Here is a 24565-nt window from a genome sequence, read left to right as displayed (position 1 = left end):
ATATTTATTGTTGTACTTTGATACAATACATGAACCAACCTGGGAATAATTTCACTGTTGAAAAGCAGGATAAATAAAATAAAATAAATAAATAAAGATTAATATAATTTCAGTCCAGATTTCCACACATTTTTTTACTATGCTAGAAGCAAGCTCATGGACATTGTTTATGAGCACAGCATTTGATTGCCGAACTCACCTTGCAGTGAATTAAGCAGCTGTAGAATTGTCAAGGCTTCCAGTGAATTTTTATTTTTTCTGCTTTATATTCATCATGAGCCTTGGCTCCTTCTCAAGTAAATACACTGACATTTAGAAGTAAGTAAAATGATGGATGAAAGTTTTTTGTAAACACAGGCCTTATTCTTGGAACTCATCACAATTTTGCTGCACATTGATTCAGAGTAAAATCATTTTTAAATGATTGAGAGATAATATTCTTCCAAGTTTTTTTCCTGAAGTGGCACTGAATAATACAATTGAAAACTTCTCAATTCAATAAAAATATGTTTCAAAAGAGTTGTCCCTGACAACAGAGAGATGATCAAGTTACTCGCAAGAACATGGATCTATCAGTGGTGCTTCTGTTTGGTTTGCTAACCCCAGCTGTTGTTTTAAACAAGAGATACTTTCTATTTGATGCATTTGAAGGAGGAAGCTTGGGATCAGGAATCAGATAAATGCATTTATCATAAGATAAGACAAATCACCATGCTTCCTCCTTCAAAGTGCCATTGACAGCAATAAGGTTCTTAAGGGGAGCAATACAACAAAACTTGTTTTCCAACACATCATATACTTGTTATTCAGCACACTAAAGGCAATTGTGCAACTCCCCAGTGACTGTGATAAAGTCTCCAACCATCCTACACAAGCTATTGCGTGTTCAGACCTTTTAACCTCCCCCTTAAATAAATTCAGACAAGACTCAAATTTTGGTTTGGTTTTTGGCAGAATTTAGGCCACAACGTTATTGATTACAGCAAATGAGTGGTTGCATAGGCTCTGGTTTGACTAGCTCCCTGCACGGTTGCAGGTAGTGCTAACCCAGGGCACCACCATAGGTCAGCCTAGGGTGAACACCTAGATAGGCGGAAAGCCAGGGACTTGCTATGTCCACCGCACAGATGTCCCCCCTGGGCCCAACTCCCTCACAGGGTTGACCAAATCATTGAGTCCCTGGATTCCTTTAACAGAATACCCTTCACATAGGGATGGTAAGAGCACTCTCCCATCCCTATCACCTAAACCAGAGCCTATCCGCAATCTTAAAAGTTGTGACGATTTGCTACGCAGCAGGCAAAACCCAAATGGCATCAGCCAAGTGGGGAAAATTCCTACCGTGCCCCTGTCCCAACGACAGACGACACACGACAGCATAGCAAGGTCAAGCGCAAAAAAGCCCTAAAAGTAGGGAGAGGTGGGCGGGTGTTCCGATGCACTATGCCAAAAGAGGAAGCTCTGGGTCACGTGCATAGGTATTTATAGGTCCCTTGATCCATTTAGGCTGCGTCCCATTGGCCTGATTACACCCTGCATCAAGGGACCTACCAATTGGGTGTTGTGGCTGACAATCATACCCACCCACAACACAGGGTTTGGTTGCCAGGTCTCACCGCAAGATGTGCCCTCTTTGAGGAAGGACCCGATTTACTTTGTAATGTTGCAATATCAAGTTGTTTTTGCTATATTGTCCTTGTAAAAAGAGTTTCTGGGGGCTGTCTGAAATGCTTCAAATACTATTCCTGCATTGCTTTTATCGCACATTGCAGAAGTGTTCGATCATTAACCTTTATATGCTATGTGATATGGGGGTGGTGGGTTAGTTAGGGGAAAGCATGAGAAATATAAACAAACTTTCTCAGGCATTACTGCAACTTCAATAAGTAGATCAGAGAGTGTGTATTTTCTGTGGTTCTGAATTTACCCTGGAGCAGTGTAATGATTTATCAGCTATGACCCCAAACCAGAGAGATGTAAGTGCTGCAGAAGGCTGGCTTCCATAGCTGCATTTGAACATAGCCTCTATTCCCCCACATTGAGTTTTTTGTACTTCTGCAAAGCTTGGAGTTCCCCCAAGCCTGCTAACCTCTCTCTGTTAAGTATGGATACTGAGATAGACAGACCAATGATCTGACTCAGTATAATGCATTTTCCTGACTACCTTGGTTTCATAAAGGTTGGCACTCAGAGAAATGAGTTCAGTATCAATATATAATATGCTAAAAAGTTGGGATTTGACTTATAGAATATGATGTATCTCAGCAACACATGATCATTACAACAGCAAGTAATCATTTTATTTTTTTCTGATTGTTGAAAGTTATGCCATATATTTATTCTTGCTGTTTAATTATATATGCAGTATTTTAATTTTTTATGTAATCAGCTGTGTGATTCCTATCACAATGAAGAACATGTAATAAATATTTCAGATAAATCAGCTCTGGCATGCACATGGAGAGTTTTAATACCCTGGAGCTTCTCAGTAAACATCTAAATGCAAACATCACTTTGCATAAGCTGAATCTGACATCTTCATAGACGTGAATGAGGAAGCCCTCTTGTTTTTGTTTTTTATTAAGGTTTTCTTGATTTGCAAAAGTATGTGCAATGTCTCTCTCTCGTATTTTTTCCATGCATCATTTTTACAAATCAGTTTCATTTGTTGAGACATTGGGAAGAAAAAGGGGGAAAGAGGTGGACAGGGAGGGAAGGTGGGTGGGGGTCAGGTGATGATGCTTCTATTTTACTTAATATATGTAGGGTTTGTTGTCAGTGTTGCTTGTGCAGGTTCTCTGTTGTTCGCTTGTGTTCCTTTGGTGGTGAGAGAGGTTGGGGTTGGCCTAGGGTGTGATTGTTCATTTGTGGTTGGCTGTGATTGTCTTTGTTTTCATGTGTGAGTGGGGTGGGTGGGTGTTTTGGGTCAGGTTAGCCATATTAATTTGTATGCTGTTGGTGGATTTTTGTCAGTATCTTGTTGGGCTGTGTATGTGATAAAGGGGATCCATACAGGGGTGAAGGCGTCTTCTCCTATTTGTCCCCGTGTCAGTTTTATTAGTTAATTTTTCTAGTAAGGCTGTTGCCCATACTATTTGGTACCTTTGGTCCATGCTTCCTCCTGATAGGTCTCTCCAGTATCTGGTTATGATGTTTCTGGCTGCTGAAAGTAGGTGGGTTATGAGTTCTTTGTGGTGTAAGTGGGCATTATTGTCTTGGAAGATGTTTAGTAGGGCCAATTCTGGGGAGGAAGCCCTCTTGTGTAGATGTTGTGTGTGTGCGCGCACACACACACACACGTTAGAACGGTAGTATTGTGGATTCAAGGTGTTGTATTTTAATAAAAACACTGACCATTGTTAATTATGGAGCAAATGTGACAAAGATTAGGGCAAAACAAATTAAAAACAACACAGACTCTTGCGGCACCTTAAAAACTAATAACTCTATTCTAGCAAAAGCTTTTGTATCCTACAGTATACTTCATTGGAGGAATTAAATGTTATCCTGTGTTATAGGTTGGGTAAGTTAACTTGCGACTCAGGATAACACTTTGTGCATCGGATGAAATGGACCATAGTCCACAAATGCTAATATATCTGTTAATATTTATGGTGCTACAAGGCTCTTCATAGTCCTTACTGCAATAGACTAACATGGCTGTTTCTCAGAAAATGCAGTAAAATAATGTACCAATGAAAGTTTCACCTTCACATCTCATAATGATTCACCTGTTATTCCTCTTTGGTTGGGGTGCAAAATTAACATCGCCCAATGTAAACTCAGCAGGCACTCTTCTAGTCAATGACCTTTCTCCTCTACAGACTTGTTTGCAAGAGTACACAGACACAAATGGGCACAAACAGATTGAGCTTCAGCACCCAGCAAAGGCTTATTTTGCAAAGAAACACCAAGTGTTAGTTGTTGAAACTAATTTGTGCATTCCCACAAACAAATGACACTATTTAGAATATTTCCTTTCTGACCAGTAGATAAAGTCTTTCATGTTGACAATGCTAATATTATATGCAAAAATATATTTTGTCTTTGTATTTTGCAGATTTTATTGCTTTATATAAATTGCCCAGCAGGGACTCATTTTGAGAAAGAAGATAATTTCTCAGGACTGCACTGGACAGGGTCAGGATATTAGATTGCTTAAGGAAGGAATATGAAAAGAAAATGATCTTCTGTGAGCCTCATGCATACATAAGTGAAGTAGGTCCCAACGATTTTTGAAAGTTACTTCTTGAATTGCTTCGTAGAAGGTGTCTTCCTAAATGAATATTATACAATGCTTTTACTGCTTGTACTTTTTTTAAATAAAAAAAAACTGCTTTAGCTTTCACAAGATACTATGGCATGACAATGAAGAACTTGTCAGTGTGGGGAACACACTGTTTTATAGCTAGAAACTATACTCTTGTGACCACTTCTTTTTTTATTAAAGGAAAACCACAATTCTGAATAAATAAGGAGCAAAGGGTATGTGAAAAAAGTAATATTTTCAAAAGAAATTACAGAGCAGGTTGTAAGGAATCATTTCTTCTTGAGTGTTACTGAGACTACACATTTACACAATTGGTCTCTGGAGGATGGGTGTCTAGAATTTGCCTGCCTGAACATGAATGAACATTATTAATTACTGCATTTAAGAGAATTCAGATAAGTAAAGCCTTTCTAGTAAATGTTTCATGAGGTTGATATTGTTCCTGTAAATATCTCTTTCCACTTAATGGTTCAAACAGCAGTGTTAATTTTATTTCTTTCAGCTAATATAACCATGCTGTCTTCTGCCTTGCTTGAAAAGAATTTTCTCCAGGAGGTATCCTTTAAAAAGAATAAACTACAAATAAAAACATTCAATTTAATATTATGATGTAATGCAAAAGCTTCATTTTGAGAGACAGCTTATGAATTGCTTGTGAATGTTTATTTTGCTATCAAAGAAATTTGTGTGTTGGGAAAGGAAATTATTTCATAGTTCACATTGGTCAACATAGCAAACAGATATTATCTGAAGCACAGATATGTGTTCTTAATTTTAGGAATAAATTTCAGATCCAGATTCTGATGCCATCAGAGCCCCATCAAACTGGTTGGATGCACCTTTTCATTCAAATCAGAACACCCATCCAAAGGCAAAACCCACCGTGTGTGACTGCAGCTGGATCTACTACAACAAAATGACAACAGGGTTCTTGTGTGTGTGTGTGTGTGTGTGTGTGTGTGTGTGTGTGTGTGTGTGTGTAGTTTAAGTAAGTCTAATTTTCATATGGCAGCAATCCAGGACTTTAATTGGGGAGGGATCAAATTGTCTAATATGTGTTTTTGAATATAGTGTGGTAACTTTACATCGAAACATCTTCATATTGTCTTGCAGTTTTTTTAAAAAAACACCTTTATATATTAACAGCTATGGCTAAATTACCACATCCCAGTGTTTCTTCTATTAAGATAGATTAATATATGTGCTCCTAATTATGGGTTGTAATAGGGAAAACATGCTTCTCTATTGTCTGTTGTCTCAATTTTAGATATATTAAGAAATTAACTACATGGTGTTCCAGAGCTGCATGTGCTGGGAAGACTGTTTAGGAGCCTACTGGGACATGCACAAGGTCTTGTAGAAAGTGAGTAACCTGCTATGGCTGTACTCGCATTGCTCCTAGAAATATTTGTATGAGGTGCAGATATTAGTAGTGGAATTCTCTGACAGTCAACTCTGACAGTCAACCTCTTTCCTCATCACTTCTTATTCCCTTTTGCACATCACTATACAAAAATAATATACTATCAGCCTTCCGTGTTCCTTTCTCCCACACCTATTTTTCATGCCTTCCACCATATTCTTCCCATGACTAGAGCAGTGTCACCATCTCTATCAACCAAGCCCTGTTGTCTCCTTTAAATCCCCTTTCAAAGCTCATTTGTTTACCATTATTTCCCAGATCTCAGTAGATTTTTTTCTGATTCTGTGCACTCTCTGTTTCCAGTTAGCCTTCTATTCCTATTCCATTTTTGCTACCCCTTTGCCAAATTCTGTTTGTTTGTTTTTTACTTCTTTTTACTTCGCCACTGTTTTGTCCATGTTATCATATCGGAGTAATGGCTTGATGGAATTGCCGTGTCACTTACTATTGATATTTGTAAGGAGCTTTGGATGGATGGGACTGTTGAAAGAGCAGGAAGACAAATTTGCTTTAGTTAATCCTCCTATATATTTTGGGATGAGTATTTCTCAAAGGATTTGTGGCCATCTGCTCTTTTGAGTTCCAGACCTTTGAGAAGAAGCTCTTACTTGAATCTGGGGCACTACATAAATCTTAAGATGTTTATTGCCTTATTAGTACTTTGATTTTTTTTAAAGCAAGCAAACTGCATAAAAGAACTGATTACAGTATTACAATGGACCAGAGTAACCCATGTGTTGTGGCTAAATATATATATGTGTGAAGACATTATACAGTAAATATATAGTTTTCAGGCTGGGAAGAAGTTGTGGTTAGCCAGGCTAATTTTTCAGCAGTTAGTCTTATAAGTGTTTCCCTATATATTGCTCCATTTATAATCACTTTTTAAAAAGTTTTTTAAAGTAATCATGTATTCAAAATTAAATTAAAATTATAAATTAAAATATGAAGGTAATTTTTAAAAGACAATAAATGCTTGAATTGTTTAACTGGTACAGAATTCTGTTTGGAGAAGAAAATGACATTGTTTGCCGACTGGATTCTGTTTTCAATTATCAATTGAAGTCTGACTTGTAGGGGTGTTGGTTATTCCACACCTTGATTTTGTAGAGTTATAGTAACTCCAGACCTTGGAATTCACACTGTTCACAATTTAGGACTGCAAGATCATTGAGCAAGGTCCTGAATATTTTTATTAATTTATTTGCTTGATTATTTAACAAGGTTTATAGACTGCTTAATCAAAAAGAAAAGAAAAGGGCTCTAAGCTGTCTGATGAGACTCTTATTAAAATATTGTTTGCACTGATGAAGCTGTATAGGTTAATAAAAATAATAAAGGTGTGAGAACAGTCAACTCTGGAAATCAAATGCCCCTTCTGGGCCTCATCTAATTCAAGCACTGACTCGTAATTTGGGCATGCATCCACTGTTGTTTTTGTTCTGATCAGTACAGTGAAAGCTTAGCTGTTCATGAGGCTGTCTACTTACAGGCGAGTCTTCCTTTCCCATGTCTACATTTACAGGACCATTTAAAATATTATCTTCAGGATTCAGTGGTGTGAATCATCACTTGGTATTAATAAAGGAAAAGTTCACACACTTTTAACCATTAGATGGTATCTTATGTCCTATTTTGTCTTGAATGAAAAAGAAGATACTTTATATTAGAGTTTTCGGGGGCATTGGCCAGAAATGGAACAGCGAAATGTTCTACAATCTACACCATGAAAACACATTGGAATCACCTCATCCTATGCTATCTTTGAAATGTGTGATCAAATGTTTTATTTGACATATTTTTAGCATCCAAATGTTTTTGCTAGATTCTGCAGTAGGAACACATTTTATATTTTGGAAACCCCCTTAGATGTTTTCTTACAGTGAAGCAGTACTGTATATAAATTGTATGAACAAAAATAAAATAAAATAAACGTGCTTATCAGAAAAAACCATCTAGTCATCTATGAAAGCTGCACAAGTAAAATAAAATGGTTAAAATATGAACACTTATGTGGAACCTAAAAGTCTAATGCACAATCCAGCCAAATAGATGGTGTTTAAGTCCCAATGATTTCATTATCATCCATTTGTTTGTCTGCCTCTTTTACACAATATTGTACCCAGTGGCTATTGGTAGTGGTCTATGATTATAGTAAACTGATTGATTGATTGATTGATTGATTGATTGATAAGGGTAGTGGTAGTAGTAGTACTTATTTGGTGCATTTTTATGACAGTGAACTAAAAGTGCCTTACAATATTAAACAAAGAATAAAACCATTAAAAATCTAAAACAACATAACAATTGAAAACAATCAGATACATAAAAAGCTGCCTAACACTGAAAGATGCCACAGTATCTAAAACTCTTCAAGTTGAAGGCCAAAAGCCTAGCTGAAAAGAAGAATTCTGCCTGACGCTTAAAAGTAACTAGTGATTATGCCAGGCAAGCCTCCTTGGCACAATGAACTCAATGAATTTAGACATGCTTAACTGCAACTAGACTTCAGAAAGAGTAAAAAGGGTACATTTTGGCTGGATCATGCCCCATTGATTGTTTTAATTTTCTGTTTTATATAGATGTGTGGGGGGGGGAGAGAGAGGCTTACAATGAGAAACCCACTTATAGTGCAATCCTATACATATCTACACAGACATAGGCCCCACCGAGTTCATGGAACTTGCTTCCAGGTAAGTCTTTAAGTGTCAAAAGTCTATAAGGCTTGTCTAAAGCAATAACCTGTTCCTCATGTCACTTTGATTTTTTTATATTTTTATATTCCCTTTGAAATAGTGTTTCCATGTAATGTTCTTAGAACAAGAAAATAGTACAGCATTCTTTTTTAGCCTAAGGATTGGACACCTCTGTTAAAATAATAGGGGAGTGGTACCTTTCAAGAGGTTGTGCCACGTCTTTGGAAAGGCTTTGGAAAGCCTCTATGTTGTTCAGCCACAAACAGTGATTATTAGTCCTCAGGTCTGCTTAAGAGTTGAATTGTCAACATTTTTGACTAAGACCATTTTTGAATTTAATTTTGGGGTGAAATATTTGGGTGCCTCACCTCAGGAATTTTTGTGGAAATCCCAACGTTTTGACAAAAATAGCAAATTTCTCAGGGGCTCTTGGTAGGTTCCTAGGTTGTCCCCAGATTTTACCTGAAATGAAACTAAAGGAAATTTGGATGTAAAACATCTGTGCCAATTATCCATTTGTGAGATCAAAGTGATCTGCTTGCAGTACTGAGCACTGCTGTCTGTAAGAACCCTTGGTTTTTGGATCCCAACTACGGCCTCTTAAGTTGGGCCCAGGGATTTTCCATTATCTGCATTTTCCGACACCCTTTTGTCCTTCAAACCAGAGAAGGCTTGTGCTTATTTACACAAAATACTGATGGCCTCATTTCATCGTTTCACTATGTGCAACCACTATAATGTACTACTCCATTTTCCAGTCCTAGCAGGAAATAAATCTACTACTGGTCACAAATACATGACTTGTGGGCTCAGTTCATTCTGAAAGCTTTAGCAAACATGTTGTCTCTAACAACACATCTGAGGTAATGTTTATAAAAGTCCGGACTGTTCTGTTTCCTAGTTATTGGTGATATGAGTGTTATCAAAACACGCCATTACAGCTTTTCGTGCCCTTGACTTTCAGAAGATCAGATGAAGGTGATGTTGGAAAGTAAAAGTTAACTCAGTGTTTGAATACTAAGTCAACATTTATTTCATGAAGCTGAAAAGCTGTTTCTGGCTTTTATGGTTGATTGTATTAAAGTTTTGCACTGAAGAAAAAGGATGCTTTCACTCCCTTTCTAGTTTAGAACATAAAGAAGGAATCAGATACCAAAACCCATTAAAAACAGAGATGAACCGCAAAAGATGCTGTGAAACCTTTTATCAGAGAAGCATTCCAAAAAGTTTAGTATGCTTCAAGTGAATACTCTGTAGATCTTTAAAATGGTGTAATTTTTAAAACACATTTCCCTACAGAATCCATATGTTAGTCTCATATCACACTGCATCCCTATGCTTTTATTAAGGTGCCAATTGTTTGTGTCTAAGACAGAGGTTTTCAGACTTTTTGAGTCCATGGCTTCCTTGACCAACTACATTCTTTCTGAGGCTCCTCAGTGGGGAAATGCACTCCAAGCCTCAGAAGCCCAGTTATGTCCCCACTTGCCTGCAGAGCCAGCAACCCCTCAAACCTTGTGTAGTGTTTCCTTGGGAATCCTCTGGAGAGCAGCTGTCCCCCCTCCTCCAAGGAAGGTGCCACAGGGGCTGGGGAAGAGGATAATACCAGCCTTAGTGGCCCAACAGAGACTGGCCAAAGGGTGAATGTGAGGCCAGCACCTTACTCACCATGGAAGGCAGCAGTTGCCACCACGCCTGCACATCCTGAGAAAGCTCCCCTTCAGTCCTGGGCACTCAGCTCCCAGGCAGGCATTGCACACAGCAAGCACAAGAAAGGCCAGTGTCTGCCCACCCAGTCTCCCAATTGTTGGTCCATTCCCAACAGCAAGGGCTGGTGGACTGGCTGGCCGGGCTCCCTCACCCACTTGCTTGCCTACTCTAAGGCTGCCTCAGTTCCTGGCAACCAGCACCCCCTGGCCAACCCCAGAGGCACCATTCACCTGCGGAGCTTGTAGCCAGGGCTGCTGCAACAAACAGCTGTGCAAGCCTTTGGGAGAGAGACATGAAAGGGCATCAGAGGAGGAAGGGAAGGAAAGAGAGATAGATGCCAATGTTGTCTGTGGCACCCCTGATCATCATTCAAGACACCTCAGGGTGCCATGGCACACTGGTCGAAAACCTCTGGTCTAAGATTTTAAATGCTATGCTATATTGAGCAATTTCTGTCTATTGAAATGTTTTGTTTTTGAATCACATCCAATCATATAGAAAACATTTTCCAGGATGCTTCTTTTATAAATGTTTCCATAGCACCTTCAGAGATACTTCTAGATTTTCTGGTTTTTATGGGTACATAATGATGAAATAAATTAATAGGGAACAAACTTTTAACAGTGAAAAATTATATAATCAAAGTAGTTTACTGTTAAAATTTAAAAACAATTATTGAAAATGCAATATGAAGAAAAACACAGTTCTTTCATCCTTCCATGTTTATATATTATATAAACTTTAACACTAACACGTATATTCACATACTTATACTTAATGTCTCCCCTCCCCCCCCCCCCCACACAAACACACAAAAGCACCGGCCATTTAAGGTGGAGCCTATCTCATTGAATACACACACACAAACCATTTGGCTTCGGGAAATGCTGTCCCAAATGAAAGTCCTCTATGTAAATAATGGATGCAGTCCTGTATTGTTGTTGTTGAGTTGTTTAGTTGTGTCCGACTCTTTGTGACCCCATGGACCAGAGCACGCCAGGCACTCCTGTCTTGCACTCCCTCCCGCAGTTTGGTCAAACCCATGTTCGTAGCTTCGAGAACACTGTCCAACCATCTCATCCTCTGTCGTCCCCTTCTCCTTGTGCCCTCAATCTTTCCCAACATCAGGCACTTTTCCAGGGAGTCTTCTCTTCTCATGAGGAGAGTTATAGTTATGTATGCTTAAACTCAGTAGCCTCAATAAGCCTAAATTCATCTAACTCAGGAGTCCAATACTGCAGTGGGAAGCAAAATCATTGCCTGCTGCTCAGAGAGCACTCTCTGAAGACCAGAAAAGCCATTTCCTTCCCCATCACAGCACTAGACCTGGCGCAGATGTTTAAACCTCTCCACCAGGTACAGCACAATGGAGGAGCAGTTTTAAACTTCTACAGCAAGTCCAATGCTGCAATATGGTTCAGTATGGTGTTTCTGTGTGTAAGAGAGTAAATAAGTTGTATATGCCTGCATGTGTGGGAGGGTATTGCATTTGTGGAAAGTGCAGTGTACACATGTGAAAATGAGTGCTCAGTGGCATGTTTGGTCATGACCACCACTGGCACGTGACTCTCTCAAAGTCACTTTATCTAAACTGAAAAGCACCACAAGTTGTAACCTTTCCTCATAGGGGAGTTGCTCCATCCCCTTCATAATTTTCTTTCTTTTTTTTTTTAATTTTAAAAGTCATCTTTATTTCAATCCTTTAAAATACAATACATCAAAAAAACAACACAACAAAAAATAATAATAATAATAATCCTAAATAATAATAATAATATCAAACTTCACAATTTACATCTACTAATAAAGCATAAGAAAAAGAAAAGAAAGAACAAAAAAGAAAACTGAATAAAAATTACTTCCAGATCACAACACATCGCTTAACTTTCCCTTTCCCTTCACTTGCGATTCCTTACTTCAAAGTAATATATGCCTCTATATTAGAAACTTTATTATAATTACTCTTCTTATTCTCTATGTTATTTCCCAAGGCTATCTAATTTAAACAGACCATCAGTTCCGTTTTTATATCTCTTTTTTTAAAATATTCTTCCACCCTCTCCCATTCCCCTTTAGATTTTTGTTTTGAAATATTTCTGATCGCTGCTGTCATCTTCTCCATATTCATAAATTCTATTAATTTTAACTGCCACTCCTGAATTGTGGGTACATCTTTTTTTCTCCATTTCTGAGCTACCAATAATCTAGCTGCCGCACACGCATATAAGAAAATATTTTTCCTGTCATTTGGCATATTATCTGGTAATATGCTTAATAAAAAATATTCTGGCTTCTTCCCAAAAGTGATTTTCAACATTTTTTTTAATTCTTCATATATATTTCCCCAGAATTTAAATATTTCTTTGCATCCCCACCAGCAATGAAAATAGTTCCCTCCTTTGGCATCACATTTCCAACAATTATCATTTTCATTCTTATATATTATTGCTAATTTTTGTGGGGTCAGATGCCTTCATAATTTTCATTGCCTTTTTCTTAAACTTTTCAAATTTTCTTGTATCCTTTTGATGTGCAACATTCAGAACTGGACACAGTGGTTGCAAGTGTGGTTGCATCCTAGATTTATATTATAGCATTGTGATAGCGGCCATTTTGTTTTCAGTACCTTTCAATGATCCCTAGTATTAGCATAGGCGTCATCTATTTTACACACTGAGGCGTCTAACGTTTGGTTATGCACATAAATCTTTTAAAGGACCCATTTTTTAAAAAAAATGAAGGCAAGTGAGAAAGACAGCCTGAACAGATTTGTAGATAAAGAAGGAACTTTCATGTGCTGTTGTTATGTTGTTCAATAAGGAAAACAGTCATTGGCACATAGACTACATGCAAATTCAGTATGCAGGAAAGTATAAATGGGATCCAGTTTTATAAACAATCTTTTGTTTGGAAACAGCCTTGATTTTAAAGTCCACTAATCTTTAATGTAAGTTAAGCTCTTCTTCTTTCTCTTCATGGTTGACATCTCAGTCATGCATTTCCCTAAGATAAATACATTACTTTAATCAGTATAGATTTTTATAGCCAACTTTACAGCCACTTCAGGGCATACGAAACACACATAATTGCAAACTTTTACTTTTTAAATAACAATTGTCATATTTGTAGCTAGACATTGCATTCATGCAAAAAGGGATAGAAGTGTGTGGTTTTTTTACAGCAGATATTCACCCAATTAATTTGAGTTTAACAAAAACATATTATGGTTGCAACCCTAAATACACTTATTGAGGAGTAAGTCTTACTGAGGAGCAAGTCTCCAGATAGTGGGACTTGCTTTGAAGTAGAAATTAAGAGGCATTTTTTAATCCTGTGGGGTTTATAATATAAGGACCTCTCTGGACTCTTCCCTACTCTGTCCTGCAGAGGTCAATCTTGTTCCTCTTTCTGTTTCTTCATGCTCATGATGCCACTGAGAAAATAGTTTGAAGAGAACCAAACTGTATCTCTCTTTTTATAAACTCAAGGGTGACATGGAAATTTACATAAAACACTCTAGTCTCTAATTTAAGTAGATTTAAGTAGTGATGATTGGAAGGTCCTGTTGGGGCCCTTTACTGCCTTCATCCCTCAGGGTCATAGCCTTGGAGTGGTGGGTTCCAGCCTTGGAAAGTCTTGTCAGTTCACCTACTCTGCATCAGAGAGTGTTTACAGAAGCGCGCACACACTGAAGCTGGTGACCACCATTCAAGCTTTATCACCTATGAAACTAGACTAATGGAATGCTTGCACAGTGAAGCTCCTCTAGAATATTTTTTTGAAATCTTCAGCAGGTACAGAACCTAGCAGCTTGCCATCTACTGAGGGTGGTTGCTCAGAGTATTTTGCATTAGTAACAGCTGCACTGTTTTTCTATGACCATACATCTAAATCCTTATTATTACTTACAGGGTCCAAAATGTCCAACATAATGGACTAGCTTTGGTGGGAGCATAGAATTAAGTTGACGGGGGTAAGAGGGTTCTTTAAAAAAAAAACACACACACAACTTTTAATTGTGGTCTGTTCTTGTCTTGTGAGATTTTATCAGAGGTATGGGGCAAGCTGTAAATCTGATTAAAACAATAAATATCCCCAACATTGCTTCATAGGACTTTGTCCTTCTTCAGAGAAACACAGACCCTATTTAGAGAGCATTCATGGGGAGGATGTCAAAGCATCAAAGATGGAGTCAAACCTAATGAGCCTGCCCCACTCTCCCACTCCAGTGATCATGCAGACAGGAGGCAGTAGGACAATTCTGCTCCCCCATACATATATTGATATTGCCACACACATTGACTGAAAGGGGCCATGTGTGGGGCTGAATGGGGATGCAGCATTTTCTACGTTTGTTCTAAAGAAGGTGTGAACAGTACAGAAGTAAAGCAAAAAGCACGGGGTTGTGTGTACCCTTATGTACCAATTGTGCACATAGAAAAATCAGGTCTGAACAACCCATTTGAGAGATAACAACCCCATCTGGGCCAGAGGCGATTTTAGGGAAGTGTGACTGGTTCAGCCTCACTGGGTGCTGTGCTGCAGGGAGTGCCACTATAATGCCATATAACAGAGTGAGAGAGGTAGGTGGGTGACTTTGCGCAGGGCGCCGCTGAAATCTGAGAGCCCAAAGTCCACCAGTGTTTGGGCACAGTCATACTGCAGCATGTAAGATTCAAGTAGCATTTCTTGGTTTGGAAAGTGTGTTCCTACAAGAGATGACAATGAACAGCCAACAATGGCTTTCAACATTTGTGTTGCTTCCGATTCAAATTCAGTTGCCAACTTCACAGTTTTGAAGAAGTATTTTCCTTTTAACCAACTGCAAAGGAGCTGTGAAGCACATGTCATCTTTGCTTCTAGTCATGGTTGATGAGAGCATTGATAATTTTCAGGGACAAACACCATATCAAATCAGAAATGAACAGAACAGGCACCTGTTTTGACCCAAATATGCCTGCCTTTTTTCAGAGCTTGGGTGAAGAGATTGTACAGCCCTAATGAGAACCTCTAACTGCACTTTGTTCATGTCACACCTTTGGGAAGCTGGCTTTTGAATGTCTTTTTCTCAGTGTAGCATTTCAAAAATCAGATACTTAAAAAAATGCAAAACACTATAGACTTTGGTTCATTTATTTATTTATTTATGAGATTTATAAATCCCCTTTAACCCCAGGGTAAAGGGAGCACAGGGTGATATACAACAACCATGTAAACATCATAATACAAACCTTATTTTTACTAAATGTAATTCTTCAGTGGCCTCATAAAACACGTGAATATGATTCCTCTAGCGACATTCCCAGTCCTTTTCCAGAAATGCATTTACTGTTTAAGAATCCAAATGAAGGGCTTTGAAACCTTCCCTTGTTTAACATAAGCCTATATTTTCAGGAGCACCTTAAATAACCTGCCCTCCTTTGCATTTATTGCCTTCCCAGGCTTGCAGTCAAACCCCTATTTCATCCCACTTTGCTCATCATTCAGCCAAAGTAATCTTTAATCCACGTAGCACATCTCCATAATTCCTCTGAGAATTCCTGGAATATATATATCACTGCTAGAATGAGTCAATCAATGGGCACCCTCACTCCATATCTTACAGGTAGGTAGCCGTGTTGGTCTGGGTCGAAGTAAAATAAAAAAATTCCTTCAGTAGCACCTTAAAGACCAACTAAGTTTTTATTTTGGTATGAGCTTTCGTGTGCATGCACACTTCAAGAAGTGTGCATGCACACGAAAGCTCATACCAAAATAAAAACTTAGTTGGTCTTTAAGGTGCTACTGAAGGAATTTTTTTATTTTACTTCGACCCAGACCAACACGGCTACCTACCTGTAACCAGAACTATGGAAGGCACCACATTGAGCCGCATGAAATGGAAGTCCATCAACCTCACTTCTGAAGAAGTGTGCATGCACACGAAAGCTCATACCAAAATAAAAACTTAGTTGGTCTTTAAGGTGCTACTGAAGGAATTTTTTTATTTTCCATATCTTACAATTGGTCATTATGGGGCTGGATACTTATTGTGCTGTCAGGCTCATCAGATGCTGTTACAGAATTTGTTCACCAACCTCTAGAGGTCAGTGTAGCGTTTTAGGAATAGGATACTTAAAAAAATAAATAATAAAATATAGACATCTGCATTGATCCATTACGGAAAGAAAATTTCAAAAACAGGAACTTTAATCCTTTGATTAAGAGCAACTAAAAACTATGAAGTAGCAAGCTGGATTTGATGGATGGGACAGGGAAGTGTCTTGTACTTGGGATCAATTCAAGATTCTCAGCAAGATGCAAAATTGAGTTTGCTAACGATGAATCTGGATGTTTGAGCTAGCTGTTCTTCAGATGAAATTTCTTCAGATGAAATTTTAACCAGAGGTGGCAGGAGTGGGGGTAGGTATCAACTCTTACCTTGTTACAAGAAACGGGAAAAGTCTATATATAAGTTTACAAGCAAAGGCAAAGTTCTCCAACCCTCTCTTCAAGTTCTACTGTTTCCTCTTCACTATCTTTTTTTTAAAATTCAGAGCAGCTGCTTGCAGCACCCAGACAGTATTTTATATCACAATTATATGTATTGAACCTAGTGAACTTACCAAGACCAATGACAATGCTTTCACTGACTTCAGGACTGGGAGCCACTTTACTAAATTACTTGACAGGAATAATTGCAAAAACGGTAAAATTATTTGCATTATGCCAAGAGAAAAACTCATACCTTATATTCTCTGGTCCCCCCCCCCCTATGGACAATCACTTAATTCTGCAGCATGTATACAATTTGAATTGTATAGAATTCTATGAAATTCAAATTTGTTTGTGAGGATGTTATACATCTTAATAGTGTGTTCTTCTCACACTTTCTGCTCATTTCTGTATCATCTTCCTAACTGCAAAAAGTCTGGTGTGGGTGTGGGTGTGGGTGGGTGTTTGTGTTTTTTAATTGATTTGTTGCACCAGAATGGCAGAGCATTAATCCACCTTAATGGTGCAAATCTAAATGTTCAGAATGTGCTTGAATCCCTCCTGCAAAAGCTGCCCGTCTGGAGTTAATCACAGTTCATTTTTCATTCTAACCCTGACAAGTGAAACTAAGCTGTCTAGTTGTGTGCTCCAGCCAAGGAAATTACACACTTTCCATCCAGTACCCTACCTTCAGAAAACCTGTGCACAAGACTTTATACAAGACCTCTGAGTTATTCAGAACTGGAGTTAGATAGGTTATTCTGAACAGTTTCAATTACCCCAAAAGCTCACATACTCCCATACCAACAGAGATAAATTCAATAAGAAAGTTAGTTTTCATACTTATTTTCTCCGCTTCTTGCCTGCAGCATATTCGTTTTATCAGTACAGTACCTGTGTTCCATTTTATAGTTTATTGAGATAGCACGGTTTTTTGTGTTCCTGGAAAAGTGGTGCGTTCTTTATGGCTCTTGAAAGGTACAAATAATGTTTTTTGTGAAAGTTTGTTTCCGAAACACAAAGTATGTCTCTGAATCCTCACACTATTCTCCTTGATAAAAACTATTATACACTGTAAAAACAGCAATATCTTGCATCAGTAATTTGGAGGGACAGTGGGTTGAGGGACCACACTTGGAACAGTCATGTCTTAAAAAACTAATAATAAGCAACAGAAGCAGTGCGACAGAACAAGTGAAAACCCTCCCACACACATTGCCAAGGTGCTACCAACAGAAATTATTTCCTGTGCTAAATCTGGCAATAACCTAAGCATTTGGAAGGCAACAGGAATCATCCTGCTCAACCTTAATCTCTAATCCTAATGTCACAGAGTTCACAGTGGAAGAACAATAGACCTGATTCAACCATTTAGAAGAAGAATTATGCTGGTATTTAAATGGCTCCTCCAGGCATCAAATACAAACACACAGTCTTCGGTCTTGTACTTTTTCAGAACAAAGTTTTCCGTTTCTCCACCTGGACTCTTTATACTCAGTTGTTGAAAAACAAATCCATATAAAAATCTATCTCTACCTTTCCATTGATGACAATAGGGAATGTGCTGCTGGTCCTTCAGATAACAGTAATACCTCTGTTTATGGAGGGGTAATTTTTAATAGACCCCTCTGCCACTACTTATTGCCAACCTTTTCACTCTTTCACAACTGTATATCAGGTAATAGAGAGCCAGCATGGTCCAATGCACTGGTCTTCAACTGGTGGGTCAGAACCCACTACTGAGTCACAGCCTGGTTCAAGGTGGGTTGCAATAGGAGCACTAGTAAAGGTAAAGGGACCCCTGACTGTTAGGTCCAGTCACGAACGACTCTGGGGTTGCAGCGCTCATCTCGCTTTACTGGCCGAGGGAGCCAGCGTTTGTCCGCAGACAGCTTCCAGGGTTAAAAGTGAGTGCTGGGTCTGAAAAGGTTGGAGATATCTGGTCCAGTGGGTGGATTCAAATTCCTATTTAACTCCATCACATTGACTGTTCCTTCAGCATTAAGTCATATCCATAAACATCTGCTCAGCATCTGTTCTTCATATGCAGTATGGGAATAATACTGACCTACCTCACTAGGTTGCTGTGGGAAGAAATAAGGGACAAAAATGGGACAGAGGAATTGCATAGAAGCTAAATAAATTCTTTTTATCACTCTTCACTGCAGAAAAGAATTGGAAGTACATCTTGGAGGGATACCATGAGTTATCAATTGGCAATTGTTTGAAGAAAGGCAAAATCAGTTATTCTTCTAACAGTGCATCATTAAATAATATACTGCATGACTACATGGTGCAATAGTGATTCTTTAAAAAGTCTAGACAATATATGGACAATAGATTTATCAATCAAATAGCATTAATAGCTGAAAAGCAAGCTTCCCTGGAGATAGCTATCACAACTGTGCTCTATATGTGAGTTGCCTAGGAATATGGATCTGGCGGCTACTGTTGAAGATGGAGCCTGAGACTAGTTGGACCTTGTCTGATCAAGCAAAAACACTTCTTACATTCATGTTGTGAAGAAGTACTTTGTTTTTTGTTGTTGTTTTAAACAACCTTTAAATGCACTCTTACGAATGTTACATTTTATTGCCAGCCTTGCAAGGTGGAATTATCCCCTCTCCCCACCCCTTCATGGTGTTATGGGTTCCCTCCCCAGTCACATTTCAAGGGACACATGGGGGCAGAGAGGAAGAGACCCCTTTGTGCAAACAGAAATCCTACCGCAGGACTTTTGCTTATGGAGAACATTAGGCGAATCCTGTCCTTTATTTCCACATTTCTGCTTACTTGTGAAGCAGTTGTGTATCCATTCAGTGTGTGTCTGCATAAGCTGCAGCAAAACTCCAGCAGAAATGAATAGTGTAAGAATAATGATAAGAAAACATATGCTTGCCTCTAAAAAACCATGCCTATTTCACATTTCACATTTTATCAGACTCAGCCAAGAGGTTCAACACAGCTTTATCTGAGTGGTATGAACCCAGCATAACATCCGGTTGAAAATGATAGAATGTGGACTTAGAAAGGGGGCAGCAAAGGGGGCAGATGCTTACTGTTTCAACTCAACTGGGAGTTGGACTTCACAGTTCTCGGAGTTGAGAATATTTCAGCAGTGATGGAAGTGATGGAATTGGGAGATTAGCAATACCAATTGGTACTTTAACTGTAATAAGTTCCAAAAGAAGGGTCACAAAGCATAACGATAGAGAGACTGCAATGAGGTAGAAGTGCCTTTACTCATGGAATGTAAAGATTTCTATCATTTTTCAAGTTAATAATTGAATGAACTCTTGTAAGAGTGAGATAACAAGTGCTATGTGGCTCAGCTGCCCATTTGAGTGTTGATGCCAATATCTCAGAGACAGTGTGTGTCCACTGTCATATATCTCCAGAAGTTGTTGGATGTTACATAGACTTGTAGCTGTGAGTTGGAAGCACTAACTGAACAAAACAAAGGAATTTAGAAGACAATGTCTTCAGTGATCTGAAGGCACAGGATTAGACACTTGTCTAAGGAGCTGCCTAAGCTACGTCACATAACTCAATTTATGAACCAGAACATTCCTGTTTCCAAGAACTGACGCTTGGGCCTAGGTCTGTAGTATTTTTTGTAAACAGGTTATAGGGGTGGAGTGGCGCGGAACAGAGATATTGACCATGTACTTCTAAATGCATTAACAAAATCATTTTCGTGTTTGGAAGAAAAATATATGTGAAGTGTTAAGGCTGGCTATTTTGGATATGAAGGGAAGGGGCTATAGCTCAGTGGTAGAGCACATGCTTTGCATGTAGAAGGCCCCAGGTTCGACCTCTGCCACCTCCAAGTTGGGTTTGGAAAAACTCCTGCCTCAAGAGCCATTGCCAATTAGAAAGACAGGCCAGAACAGAGGGCAGGGAGCAGGTGGGCCAAATGACAGTGGGCCTACGATTTTGAGGAGGCCTACTTTGAGTTCCCCTGGTAGAGGCAAAGATGGACCCTTTGGTAAAGATGATTGAAATGAGGCCTACATTTCCCATCAGGCCTGGGTCTATTTCCAGCTTTGCACAGCTCTGTAGATGAACCAATTGTTTCACTTAGAAGGTAACTTCTTCTTATGACAGGGCTGGATTAATCACCAGGCCAAGTAAACTATAGAGTATGGCAACACCCAGTAGTGATGTTTGTGGGGAGGTGGAACTACTGGATGGGACTGGGGCAGTAAGGAAGCAGGAGTGAGGTCAGAGCTGTATGGAAGCACCCAATCTGCCTTTCCTCCAATGTACCCATGCAGCTCCAGACTCGCCATCACCCAGTGTAGCCCACAACCAAATAGTGGCCTTTAAAAGAAATATTTTTCTGAGACATGTGATTAGCTTGCTTAATACTTCTGATTACTTTGAAATTCCTAGCTGTTCAAATATCATCACATATCAAGGGTGGTGGTGGTAGTAGTCATCTGGTTGCTAGAAGAATGACTGCTATGTGCCATAAGTTGCTTAGAGAACTTTGGGGGGAAACCAACTGACAAGTCAAATAAATACTAATACTAACATGCCCAGTATGAGGAGAGGATTGTCTCTCTCAATCTCTACATACATGTAAATGGAACATAGGAACAGATGAAGCTGCCTGATACTGAATCAGACCATTGGCCTATTTAGCTTAGTATTGACTACTCTGGCTGACAGCACCTTCCCAGGGTTATCTAACAGGGCTCTCTGCTAGCCCTAGCTCGAAATTCCAGGGACTTCTGATAACTTCTGTGTTCAAAGTTGATACTCTGTTGGAAGAAAAGATAATCTGCTTTTTCAGATGTGTGAAAGTCAAGAATATGATTCAACAAAACTGTGTAAGGTACCATGTAAATTAAATTGACTCTGATGAAGTAATATTTGATGATCCATATACTAGTTTATGCCCAAATACTTGTATTCTAATATTAAGCTATGGATCTTGCAATGTACTTGTTCCATCTTTGTTTTTAAAATGTAATAAAATAATGTCTCCCCACAACCACCACCAAAGAACCAACAACTCAGGGGCTGCCCAGGCTCATGGAGAAAGGAGACAGAAGCCTCTGAGGAAGGGGAAATGTGGTGGTTGAGGCCTGGGCAGGCCGCAGCCCTGGGCAGGCCACAGATCTTCCTGTTATATACCTGCTGGGATTGACAAGGCATCTGACACTCACTTGAATCTCATAGCTCTCCTGATGAGTGCTTTCTTGTTTGTTAATTTGATCAAGTAAACTACTGCTCTCACTTCATTACAAACAGTATTTCTACCTGCAACACACTTGAGCAAACATGCTCCTCTTCCTTTCACAGATATTTTGTTGCCATTTGCAACTGTAGCTGCCTCTGATTAGTTATCATTTAACTCTTGGGGGAAATAATTAGCATCTCACATCATGTGCATGGAAGTTGCTGAACCAATTAACCAACTAGAAGGATTACGGTAAATAGCACCAGTTTTCCTATAACTTGATATTGCAGGATAGTTTTGATGAACTGCAAAAGCATTTTTAGTTTGCTTTCTGTTGCCACCCTGGAACTTTATTAGTGCCTCTTTGTTTTGTACGATTCCTGGCAAATGAAGGAAAACAACTTTTTTTCTTGTATATGTTGATAATATAATTTTGTTTACTGAGGACAAACAAGATTGTACAAAAGCAAGATTGGATGCAGGCCTGGCCAGGACATAGGCATCCTGATTGTGACAAAGGTGATCTGTGTGCTTGCTTGCTTGCTTGCTTGCTTGCTTGCTTGCTTAACAACTGTTGGGAACTTCAAGGTCCCTGCTCTCCCTTCTTATGGTCTTTGTACTGGACCTGGAGACTCCAATAGAGAGCATTCCATGTCAAGAAGGAGGGCAAGTGGGCACCCTATCAAATGACAGGGCAGGAGCTACACGGAGCAGGGCCTTTTCACTGGTGGTGCCCATTGTATGCCTCGCTCGTCCCAGACCTGCTCTCTTTTGGCCTGTATTTTGGAGCTTTATAATTTAGGAAGACTTTGGAAGAACTGGTTGACAAGTCTTATCAGTCGCTGACGTATGAGCGGATTTTATTTGCTGCTATTCTGTATCTGCCAGAAGGGATACAATACAAGCTTTCTCCATTATCTGCACAGCACGGGGTGTTCAGTCAACAGTGCAAAGGCTGAGCTGAAGCATTCACTGCTGGTTACCTGCTTTCAGCAATAGGGGTTTCTGTTTGGTAGTACCCAATTGGTTAGCTGTCAGATTAGGTAATTCACAAAATACAGAGTCCATTTATAAAATACAGAGTCCATTTATAGAGTCCATTTATAAAGCAGTAACATAAATCTCCATTGCTACATATTGGGTGTATATTTCAGTGGTTGAATATACAGGTTTATGGCCATGCTGTAGTGTAGTGCTTATGCAACTGTGAATAAAAGGTGGCTGGGCTTGTTGTCTTGGGGTTTCGGGGTGGGGAGAGGTGACAAAATTGATTTCCAATAAGTGCCCCCCCCCATTTCCAGAACAAGTCCTTGAGTATTTACACAAGGGATCTAGAAGGTGCAGGGCTTGTCAGTCCAACCCCTGCACAGTCTCATCAGGGCTGACCTTAAGGCAATTGGAGCAATTTGGCCAAATTGGGCCCTGCGTGCCGCTCCTAAGGGGCCCCCTGCAACAGGGCAATCTAGATGGATTTTATTTTTATCTATAAGATTTTGCAGACTTGGGCTGTGAACTGGGACCCTACAAAAAAAAATCAAGTTTTGCCCCGCTGCTTAAAATTGTGCCCCACTGGCTAGCTCTGAGTCTCATAGTTGCTGCCCTTGCATGAAGTCTTGAGTTTACAATTTTGGGAGAGGGGAGACTGTGGTACTGGGGAGAGGGCAGGCTGGTGAGGCTCCGTACACTTAGAGGCCCGGGTTGCCCTGCCCTCGCATGAAGTCTTGGGTTTGCAATTTTGCGAGAGGGGACACTGTCTGCTGGGGAGCGGGAGGACTGGCAAGGCACCCTAGATTTAGAGGCCCTAGGCTTCAGCCTACTTAGCCTATACATAAATCCGGCACTGGGTCAATGTGGTGGCCACCCCTCTGCCACTGCCATCGCTGCAGCATCAACATCCCAAACGTGTACTGTAGTATTCATTCATTCATTCATTTAGCCACGTACCCGTGCTGAGGGGAGAGCTCGTGATGAGCCCGCAAAAAGGAAATGGCTTTGGTGGGCAGGTACTATGGGGCCTCAAGAGATTGCTTTTTCAAAATTGCCTGGGGGCCATTTGAAACCAGCCTGGGGGCCGCAAGTGGCCCCCAGGCCAGACTTTGTACATGCCTGGTTTAGATAGTTAAAATCTTATAGGGTTTTTTTTACAGCCTGTTAAAAAAACGATGTTGGTAATGGCTCTGATTTGGTTTAAGTGAAAGAAGAAAAGAAAAGAAGTAGTACATTTAATATATACCTTTAAACTGAGATGCTCTAAAGAAGATTTACCTTCAGGTTAGGCTCTTGCAGCTGGAAAGCAAGGAAATGGTCCAACCATTACATTGTTCCAAATATACCTGGCATCTTGTCTACTTTGATGACTTAAATGCTGTTTACCCTATAACCCTCACGCAGGTAGATTGCAGTATAGCTCTCCAGAGGAAGGGAGCTGTGGAATTTTTGCATTCTGCACAATGTTATGGGTTGGCAGCCACTCCTTTGTGCTACACTGATAGACTCCATCCCTTGTGTTTATCCTATAAACAAGAAAGTGCTCCACACTGTTATCCTCGAAAAAAAATACTGAAACCTGAAGCAGACCAGTCCTGTTTAAACCATCCCAAGACATGCTGCCTACCACGCGTGTTTGTTTTTCATCGTAATTGTTAGTACAAGCTGGCAGCAGATGCTATATCTTCATGGATATCATTCAGCATGAAAGAAAAAGAAGACATTCCATTAATTCACACCCGAATGTTCTTCTTTTTGCTGTTCCCCCATCATATATAACTCTCAAACCAATGAATTTCAAAAAGTAATAAAATAAT

At 39.5% G+C, this 24565-nt stretch overlaps 1 protein-coding gene and 2 long non-coding RNA genes across 3 annotated transcripts in view; all 3 read left to right on the top strand.

Annotated features, from left to right (window-relative positions):
• The window catches only part of KCNMB1 (potassium calcium-activated channel subfamily M regulatory beta subunit 1), a 353074-nt gene that overhangs the window by 136469 nt on the left and 192040 nt on the right, over positions 1–24565 (top strand). The gene's annotated exons all lie outside the window — the stretch shown is intronic.
• On the top strand, positions 3837–7644 carry LOC148686834 (uncharacterized). The gene is made up of 2 exons (XR_015948084.1): positions 3837–4218; positions 4773–7644. It is a non-coding gene; the product is annotated as an uncharacterized LOC148686834 (long non-coding RNA).
• LOC148686833 (uncharacterized) overlaps positions 16095–24565 on the top strand; it is a 51652-nt gene continuing 43181 nt past the window's right edge. Inside the window, exon 1 of the long non-coding RNA XR_015948087.1 lies at positions 16095–16501. This is a non-coding gene — a long non-coding RNA (uncharacterized LOC148686833). The remainder of the gene's footprint in view (positions 16502–24565) is intronic.

Source organism: Zootoca vivipara, chromosome 2, assembly GCF_965207765.1.
Source record: "Zootoca vivipara chromosome 2, rZooViv2.hap1.1, whole genome shotgun sequence".
Lineage (NCBI taxonomy): Eukaryota > Metazoa > Chordata > Lepidosauria > Squamata > Lacertidae > Zootoca > Zootoca vivipara.
The sequence above is the reverse complement of the archived record's forward strand: the minus strand, read 5'-3'. Positions and strand labels throughout refer to the sequence as shown.